The sequence below is a fragment of the Musa acuminata genome, chromosome BXJ3-1 (assembly GCF_036884655.1).
Source record: "Musa acuminata AAA Group cultivar baxijiao chromosome BXJ3-1, Cavendish_Baxijiao_AAA, whole genome shotgun sequence".
NCBI classification, from domain to species: Eukaryota; Viridiplantae; Streptophyta; class Magnoliopsida; order Zingiberales; family Musaceae; genus Musa; species Musa acuminata.
In genome coordinates, this window is record NC_088349.1 from 16318093 (window position 1) to 16327500 (window position 9408).

Genomic DNA, 9408 nt, shown 5'->3' on the forward strand with positions numbered 1-9408 from the left:
TCATATGAATTAAAACAACTAAAAAGAGAAAAGTATTTTTCTTGAAAATTTATTTTTCTCTACCTTATTGACTTTTTCACTAAGAGATCAATAAAATTATCTATGCCATTTTGAATCTCTTGAAAGTAATGTTGAGATTTTGATGATTTGAATTTAATGGGTTTTATCGAAATCATGATCTTAATTTCCCATGATTTATAACTTGAAATCATTTATGAATCAAGATCTCCTACTTTGTGTTCTTATTGAAATTTATCGAAATGAATCGTGATTTCTTGGAATTATAACTTGAGAATTCTTTTTATAAATCAAAATAACTTACTATGATTCTTTCTTTTTGCTATTTGAGTTATCTAAAAAGAATCATAATATGTCTCTTAATATTCATAATTTGTCTACATGATTCGTAAATCTCATTACCATTTTTTCTTGATATTCCTTATGTGATGATATGAATACATGAAATATCCATTAATTTATTTTGATGTATATAAAAGAAAAGTTATGATCATGCATGGTAGGATATAATTTGACAAAATTGATACCATCATGATATGAAGCATTTATGATTTGCAATGATGCATGCAATACTTGAGCTTTTTAATTACGATGTGATGTATTGCATATGATGTAAATCATGATTTAAAATGCTATGAGTTGTTACTAAAATGATGTATGTTGATTTATTGTCATGAATACTCTAAATGATGAATGTTTGGTATCATGATGAAAATGTTGATAAATAGTTAAAAATTTAAGTATCATGTATGATATACTCATAATATTGATTGATTTATTCAGTATCATGCATGAATGAAATATAAGGTTTTTGAAATTGTGCATGTTCGAATTTGAAAATATAATGATGCACAAATAAGATTGAAACCTACCTTTGTCATGATTTAGAAATTAATATAAAGGGTCTTTCCTTCTTTTTGCCAATGACATAGGGGGAGAAAGAGTTGCTAATGTGCATATCTCAAAGAGAAAATTACTAGCTTGCGTGTCTTAAAATGTTGAAAATTTTTTTGCTAGCTTGTATATTGTAAACTTGCTATCGTATTATCATGATGATGAGCATGTCTTATCTTTATGATTGTATCTGAAAAACTATGGCAAAAATATGTCCGAATGATTGAACTTGTTAAAATTAATTTTTGGACTTTCTTGATTGAATGATCAAATCACTCGACTGCCATGATGATTTTACACAATTACATGCCCTAATAACAGGTTGGAAATTATGTGCTTTGGATACAAAAATTTTCATGATAATAAGCATTTTTTGTCCTCATGATTGTATTTGAAAATCAATAGCACAGTCTTGTCCGAATGCATGAAAGTGTTAATTTCATTTTCGGATTTTCTTAACTATTGGTATCCTAACAATTGGATTTTTGAATTATCCTCTTCAAGACTTAATAAAAATATGTCATATCAAGTTTAATTCATATCATTGATTTTTGACATATGGAATCAACTAGCAAATACATTTCTCATACACTTATCATGTGAACAATATTTTATTTTGAGAAATAGATTTGATGAAATGATTCCTGCTTATAAATTCCTTCTTGAGAAAGGAAGTCATTTTTACGTACAAGGATTTGATTCACATACATATCTTGATACTTGTAAAAATGAAGCGTGTTTTAATATCTTATCGATTTTAACTTCATTCGAGTAAGCTCAGAAGTAGCTTTCCTCCTTCATGCAAAAAGAAAATAACAAATAAAATGGAAGAAGTTTTCAAAGCTATCTCCATGTCATGTTTTCCTTGAGATGTTTGAATATTTGGTATCTTATCACTATTTATTGAAAAATGACATGAACCTGCTTATGGCATTGCACTTATATTTAAAATTTGCTTATATCGTTCTCCTTTTTGTTGACGACAAAGGGGGAGAAATATATGAATTGATGCTATGATTGCCATATTTGCTCTATGCCATGGTTTCATTATAGTAATATATCAAGAACTAGCATCGCAACTTTACTTATTGATATCATGCCATATGATGAAATGCTACAATTGATAAACACTTAAAATGTTTGCGTTACGATATCAAAAGCTAACATTGCAAAGGAAGCAAAAATTTGCTAGCTTGCAACTTGCATATTTCAAGAAGCAAGAGTTGCCTTCTTGAACATCTCTAAATTGCTAGCTTGTAAGTTCTAAAATGTTGTAACATTGCTAGCTTGCATGTTCTAAAAGTGCTATCCTGTATGCTGTAAAACTTGCATATCTAAAACTTGATAGCTTGAATGTTCTAAGCATGATGTAACATTTGCTAAATTTTTGGGCTTCAAAACTGCATGATGATAAAACTTGATATTATGTTTTTCATGCAATAAGTTAAACTAATATTCCAAACACAAGAATAGTTGGACTTCTCCTTTTTGTTGATGACAAAGGGGGAGAAGTATGATGTTATGCATAAGTTTATGCATAAGTTCATGATGACGTGTAGCAAGTATTCATGATGAATATTACAATGACTTGAATTCAGTTTGAATTCAAGGTTCTATCAATATGGCATATTGATAGGGGGAGTTTGTTTAAACTCCGGGAGTTAAGTTTAACTCCGTCATCAAGTGGTTGTCATCATCAAAAAGGGGGAGATTGTTGAATCTCGTATTTTGATGATTAAACTACTTGATATATGTTTATGATTTAATCTGCGTTTTGAGTGACGCAGGATGCTTCGAATCAAGATGAGACAATTAAAGCAGGAAAATGATGTGGTGCCGGAGGAACATGTCAGAAGATTGGACGTCGGGCCGGTGGATCAGTCGACGTATCGACAGAAGGCTTCGGGCCAAGAAGAGCGGGTATTGTGCCAAGGATATCGGAGTTGCGGAGTCAACTGGCCGATTAGGCAATAGGCTGCAGAAGAGGACGATGCGCCGAAGAATCGGACGAAGCGTCGAGGGACCAATGACATGCCGGACAACTTGGTTAATTGCTTAAGATTAATTGTCTCGATCGAAATTTTATTTTAAGTGTGTAGGATTAACTACAATGAATGTAAGATATGCAGCAAGAGTTGCACCGTAGTCAAGACAATGATCACGTTGGGAGTTCAAGAGTTCGACGAAAGTTCGGACAGTCGTCGGAGGTTCTAGGGAACAAATCTGAGAAGTCCATAAGCTTGCCAAAGAAGCTTGTCGAAACTCACCAAGTGGATCGTCACAAGTCCAGGAGTTTGCCGGAAGTCCACAGGAGCATCACCGAGGGTTCATCGGATGATCAACGAAAGTTCGCCGGAAGCTCGCCGAAAGAAGCGATTGATGCACCGGAGCTAGTTGCAATAAATGTCTTAGGAAATATCGTAGTTAGCACAATGATTAAGTTGGAAATGGGAGGTGATCCCATTAACTTAATCTTGGGGCAATTGGGCCCCTGAAAAACCCAATTTGGGCCGAATGGATCAACCCATTCCGACCCTGATTTCTGCCAAGCGGTTGAACAGCCCAAGGCAGGAGGTTGCACTGCCTGGGCTCAGTCTCCGAGCGAGACTGGGAGGTGCAACCGCCCCAGCTAGGTGGTGGCATCACCTGGGCTCAGTCTCCGAGCGAGACTGGGCGGTGCAACCACCCCTGACAGGAGGTGGCACCGCCTGAGCTCGGTCTTCGAGCTCTGGCAGGAGGTGCAACCGCCTCAGTCAGGCGGTGGCACCGCCTGAGCTCGGTCTTCGAGCTCTGGCAGGAGGTGCAACCGCCCCTGACAGAGGTGGCACCGCCCAGAGGCTCAGTCTTCGAGCTCTGCTAGGCGGTGCAACCGCCTTAGTCAGGAGGTGTAACCGCCTGATCCCGGAATTTCAGGAATTGACAGTTTTGAGCTCCAATTTCAAACTAAGTTGGGGCCTATAAATACCCCACCCTTTCAGCACTGAAAGGGCATAAAATATACACCGAAATCCTGATATTGTTCTGTGATTTTTAGAGCTCAAAATTGTTGTAAAGGCCAAAAGTTCTTCTCCCTCTTTTCTTCCAAGTTCTGGCCTTTAAAGAGATGAGAGAAAATTTTGTAAGGGTTGTCTCCTAAGCCCGTCAAAAGGAGTGAAACTGTAAAAGGGTAGTTGACCTTTACCTATTGAAGGAAGGCCTCTAGTTGACGTCGACCTCGTCGGTGGAGGAAGCCAAAAGTGGAGTAGGTCAAGATTGACCTAACCACTCTAAATCTCGGTTTGCATTTACTTTAAGCATATTATCTTTACTGCAAACCTCCTCAAAAGCTTACTACTTTTTGCGCACATACGATCGGGTTTCAAGCTTTGCACTTTCTGAATCGGTGTTTAGACGTAAATCAGTTTTTTCGTACGATAATTATATTTCAGTTTGCATTTACGTTTTGATTTCTATCATAACTGCAAACTGCCTTTATTTCCTTGCTTAAATTGCATCTCACTTAATCAAGTGATTTACGAATCAGCATTTAGACGTAAATTAGTTTCTTCGTACGAATATCATATTTCAGTTTGCGCCTACTATCTGATTTAAATCATAACTGTAAACTGCATTTATATCTTTGCTGCATCTCGCTTAATCAAAAGTTAAAGTGATTTATGAATCGGCTTTCTTACCGAAATCACTTTTATCGAACGAACATCGTTTTTATTTTAATCGTAAAAGGTTTTCCGCTGCACTAATTCACCTCCCCCCCCCCCCCCCTCTTAGTGCTCTTGATCTTAACAGATCCAAGTGCAATAGCCCACTACGCTTGGGATTCTAGGGATCTATGCTACAAAGGTCGCATTGTGCTTATACCTGACTCCCCTTGCATCACAATCATCCTGCATGAAATGCACTCCATACCTTCAGCAAGGTACTTTGGATTCCTAAGAACCTACAAAAGAGTGAAGCAAAATTTTTATTGGAGAGGGATGAAAAAAATTATTGTTGAATATGTGGCACAATGTGATGTATGCCAACAACACAAGGGTGAAACTATCGCAAATCCAGGGAAGCTGCAACCACTACTCATACCGGACTCACTGTAGATTGATATCTCCATGGACTTCATTGAAGGGCTGCTACCTTCCAAAGGTAAAAGCATAATTCTCATGGTGGTTGATCGACTTACAAAATATGCTCATTTTTATGCTTGAGAAATCCCTACACTGCTGCTAGTATTGTCCAGATTTTTATAGAAAATATTATTAAACTACATGAGATGTCAAGGTCCATTGCAAGTGATCGTGACAGGATCACCACTAGTAAATTTTGGATCGAGTTTTTTCAATTATAAGGCACCAAATTCAAGATGAGAACAGCATATCATCCACAAACCGATGGCCAAACAGATGTGGTAAACAGGTGTTTAGAGACATACATTCGGTGTTTCGCTAGTGACCAACCAAAAGAGTGGGCAAAATGGCTTCCCTGAGTTGAATGGTGGTATAATACTAAATATTATTCATCTAAAAAATGTGCCCTTTATGAAGCATTGTATGGTCGACCGGCCCTAGTGATTCCAAAGTATGTAATTGGCTCGGCCAAGGTAGATTAGGTCGACCAAGAATTGATTGATAGGGACAAACTCTTACAACTGTTAAAAGATAATCTCTCTACCGCTCAAGCCAGAATGAAGTAGCAAGCCGACACATGACGAAGTGAAAGAGAATTTTCAGTAGGAGATTAGGTTTATCTTCGCCTACAACCATACAAGCAACTCTCCATCAACACTCGAGCCTCCATGAAGCTATCCCTACGTTTTTATGGGCCCTCTCAGATCACAGAGCATATTGGAGCCATGGTGTACAAACTTAAATTACCTGAGGATGCCAAAATTCAGCCTGTCTTCCACGTGTCATGCTTGAAGCCCAAGTTGGGAGAACACGAGTCACCCCAGATCCAACTACCCAACACCACTGAGGATGGAGTTATTCAAGCCCAACCACAAGCCATCCTCGATCACAGGATCGTGATGCATCGCCGACATCCCTCTACTGAAGTACTAGTATATTGGAATAATTTACCACTTGAAGACGCCACATGGGAACCATATGAGGAGCTAAATGTTGAATCTCGGATTTTGATGATGAAACTAATTGATTGTGTTTATATGTTTAATTGCATTTTGAGTGATGCAGGTCTACTCGATCAGGATTAGACAGTTAACGCAGGAGGAATTGACGTTGCGCCGGAGGAGATCACGTTAGGATATTGGATGGCAGAAGGCTTCGGACGTCGGGCATCAAGCCAAGAGCAGAATTGCACCAAGGATATCGGGGTTGCGGAGGTCAACCATCGATTGGGCAACAAGCCGCAAGAGAGGACGATGCGTTAAAGAATCGGACGAAGTGCCAACCAATGATGTGTCGGGCAATAGAATGTCAATTTGCATTGTAATAATTGTCTAGATCGGAGTAGAGTTTTTGCTTGTGTGTGCAGGATTAACTACGATAATGATGAAGACATAAAGCGAAACAAAGTGTCGGAGTCAAGCACGAAGGATTTGTTACGAGTTCGAGAGTTCGATGGAAGTTCGAAGGTTCGTCGGGAATGCTACCGGAACTAGCCGAGAATGAGTAGGGAGCTTGCCGAAGGGTTTTTCGGAAGCTCCCCGGAAGGTTCGTTGGAAGTTCGCGGAGCTCACCGAGAAAGATCGGAGCTTGCCGAAGAATCTCATTGGAACTCGCCAAGATCGAATCGTGAAGTCTAGGAGCTTGTCGGGAGTCCACAGAATGGTTTCCGAGAGTTCGTCAGAAGTTCGCCAAAAGCTCGCCGGAAAAAGTCTTGACTTACGAACTTTGTAATAGCTTAGGAAATGTCTTTAAATTCATAGTTAGCACTTTAATTAGCGTTAGGATTAGGTGTTAATCATATAACCCAAGTAGGGGCCAATTGGGCCCGAGTTCGGACTGGTTTGAGCCAAATTTGGAGCCCAACCATTGAACCGAAGGGTCTGGCGGTGGCACCGCCAGACTGAGCGGTGGCACCGCCTAGCACCTGAGAGCCAAGCGGTGGCACCGCCCAGCACCCGAGAGCTAGGCGGTGGCACCGCTTGGCTAGGCGGTGGCACCGCCAGTCCACTGTCAATGTTAGACATTGACCGCCGCCAGACTGAGCGGTGGCACCGCCCAGCACCCGAGAGCCAGGCGGTGGCACCGCCCAGCACCCGAGAGCTAGGCGGTGGCACCGCTTGGCTGGGCGGTGGCACCGCCAGTCCACTGTCAGTGTCAGACACTGACAGGTGGTGGCACCGCCACTGATAGGCGGTGGCACCGCCAACATCGGAAACCGAAGAGAATTCAAATTTTGGAGCCCAAATTTGAATCCTCTTGGGGCCTATAAATACTCCTCAATTCTCAGTTGAGTATACAACCTTTTGAGAAGCTAGAAGTTGAGAAAAGCTTTAGGAAAAGTCTTGTTTTCAATAGCTTGAGTGTTCACCTCCTTTCTTTTCATTGAAATCTTTGTAAAAGGGTGAACCACTTGTAAGAGGTTGTAAGAGGGGTGTAAGAAGGAGGTTGATCTTCGCCCAATAAAGGAAGATCGTTAGTGGATGCCGGTGGCCTCGACGGAAGAGGAATCGGAGGAGTGGATGTAGGTCACGATTGACCGAACCACTATAAACTACCGTCTTCTCTGGTTTGCATTTACTTCCTGCTATTACCTTACTGCAAACCCCTTCAATAGCTTACTACCTTCAAGTTAAAATGCAATCAAAATGGTTTCATACGAAATGTTGCTTTTATAGTATGAACTTTCCGAAAGTATTTAAATCATCGAAAGTATTTAAATCATCGAAAGTTTATCATACTTTATCGTTGCACTAATTCACCCCCCCCTCTTAGTGCCGCTCCGATCCTAACAATTGTTATCAGAGCCCGGTATTTCTCATTTCGGATTTACACCCAAGAGAAATGGCTCTTTATGGCTTTCAAGAGGGCTTATCGGTTGTTCGTCCACTGTTGTTTAGTGGGACGGACTACACTTATTGGAAAACTCGAATGAGAGTTTTCTTACTTTCTTTGGATTTGAATTTATGGCACATAGTCGAAAATGGATTTGAAATGTCTTCTCTTCCAATGAACCATTGGAATGATTTGGAGAAGAAGATGTTTTCTCTAAATGCAAAGGCTATGAATGCCTTATATTCTGCACTTGACAAAAATGAATTTAATCGCGTTTCGATGTGTGACTTGGCTTTTAATATTTGGAGAACTCTAGAGGTCACTCATGAAGGCACTAGCCAAGTGAAAGAGTCCAAAATCAATATTCTTGTGCATTCTTACGAACTTTTCCGGATGAAACCAAGTGAGTCCATCGGAGACATGTACACCCATTTCACGGATGTCATCAATGGACTCAAAGCTCTTGGTAAAAGTTTTTCTAATTTTGAACTAGTCACTAAAATCTTAAGATCCCTTCCAAAAAGTTGGGATCCAAAAGTTACGGTCATTCAAGAGACCAAGGACCTTAAAACATTCCTTCTCGAAGAACTTATTGGGTCTCTAACGACGTACGAAATGAACAATGTGACAAAAAGGGAACTCGAGAATCACCTTCCAAAGAACAGGAAGGATTTGGATCTCCGAACAAATGAATACCACTTGAGCGATAACTCAAGTGATGAGGACAATGATGAACTTGAACTTCGAACACTAAATCTTAATAAGTTTATTAAACAAAAATTTAAAATAAATAATGAACTTGAACGGAGGAAGAGGCTAAAGAAGAGGAAGGCAACCAAGGATGAATCAAGAACCTCCAAAGGTGAAACAGCGAATTGGGCTTTGACAGACTTCGACTATAAGGTAAGTAACTAAACTCTCTTGAATTATTTTGAAATTACTTGAAGTTTTTCATGAGTGCTTAATTTAGATAGTAGGAATAGGAAATAAAAAAAATATTTTTCAAAAATTATATCATGTTTTTCTTTTTAGCATCTTTGAAAAATTAAAAACTTGATCATGAAAAGTATATTGCTAAGGTTTCATGCTTGTTATGTTTTGAAATGTTGAATGATGTATGCAACATTATGGATGATAGTTATATGATATGTGATAATGCTTAGGATTAATCCATGCATGTGTATTTTGATGATTTTATGTCATGCATGAGTTTTTGAAGTAAATGTTGATTTGAAACTCTCATTTTGTATTAACATGTTTTTGGTTTAATCATTTTTATGACGAATTAAAATGACATTCTCATGATATATTAAGATGACATAGTGCATGTACATCTTTGTATAAATTTCTAGATAGTCTTTTGATGATAGATGTGATATCATGATGTTTTATTTTTAATGTGTTTGGTCTTGACGGCTTTATGACGAAACTTATATTTTGATTTTAAATGATGATACATGTTTTCACATAAAGACTTGAACACCCTCACATGAAATCAATTGTATGAATTGGAAATAAATTTTATATCCTATTGAGATTAATGAAT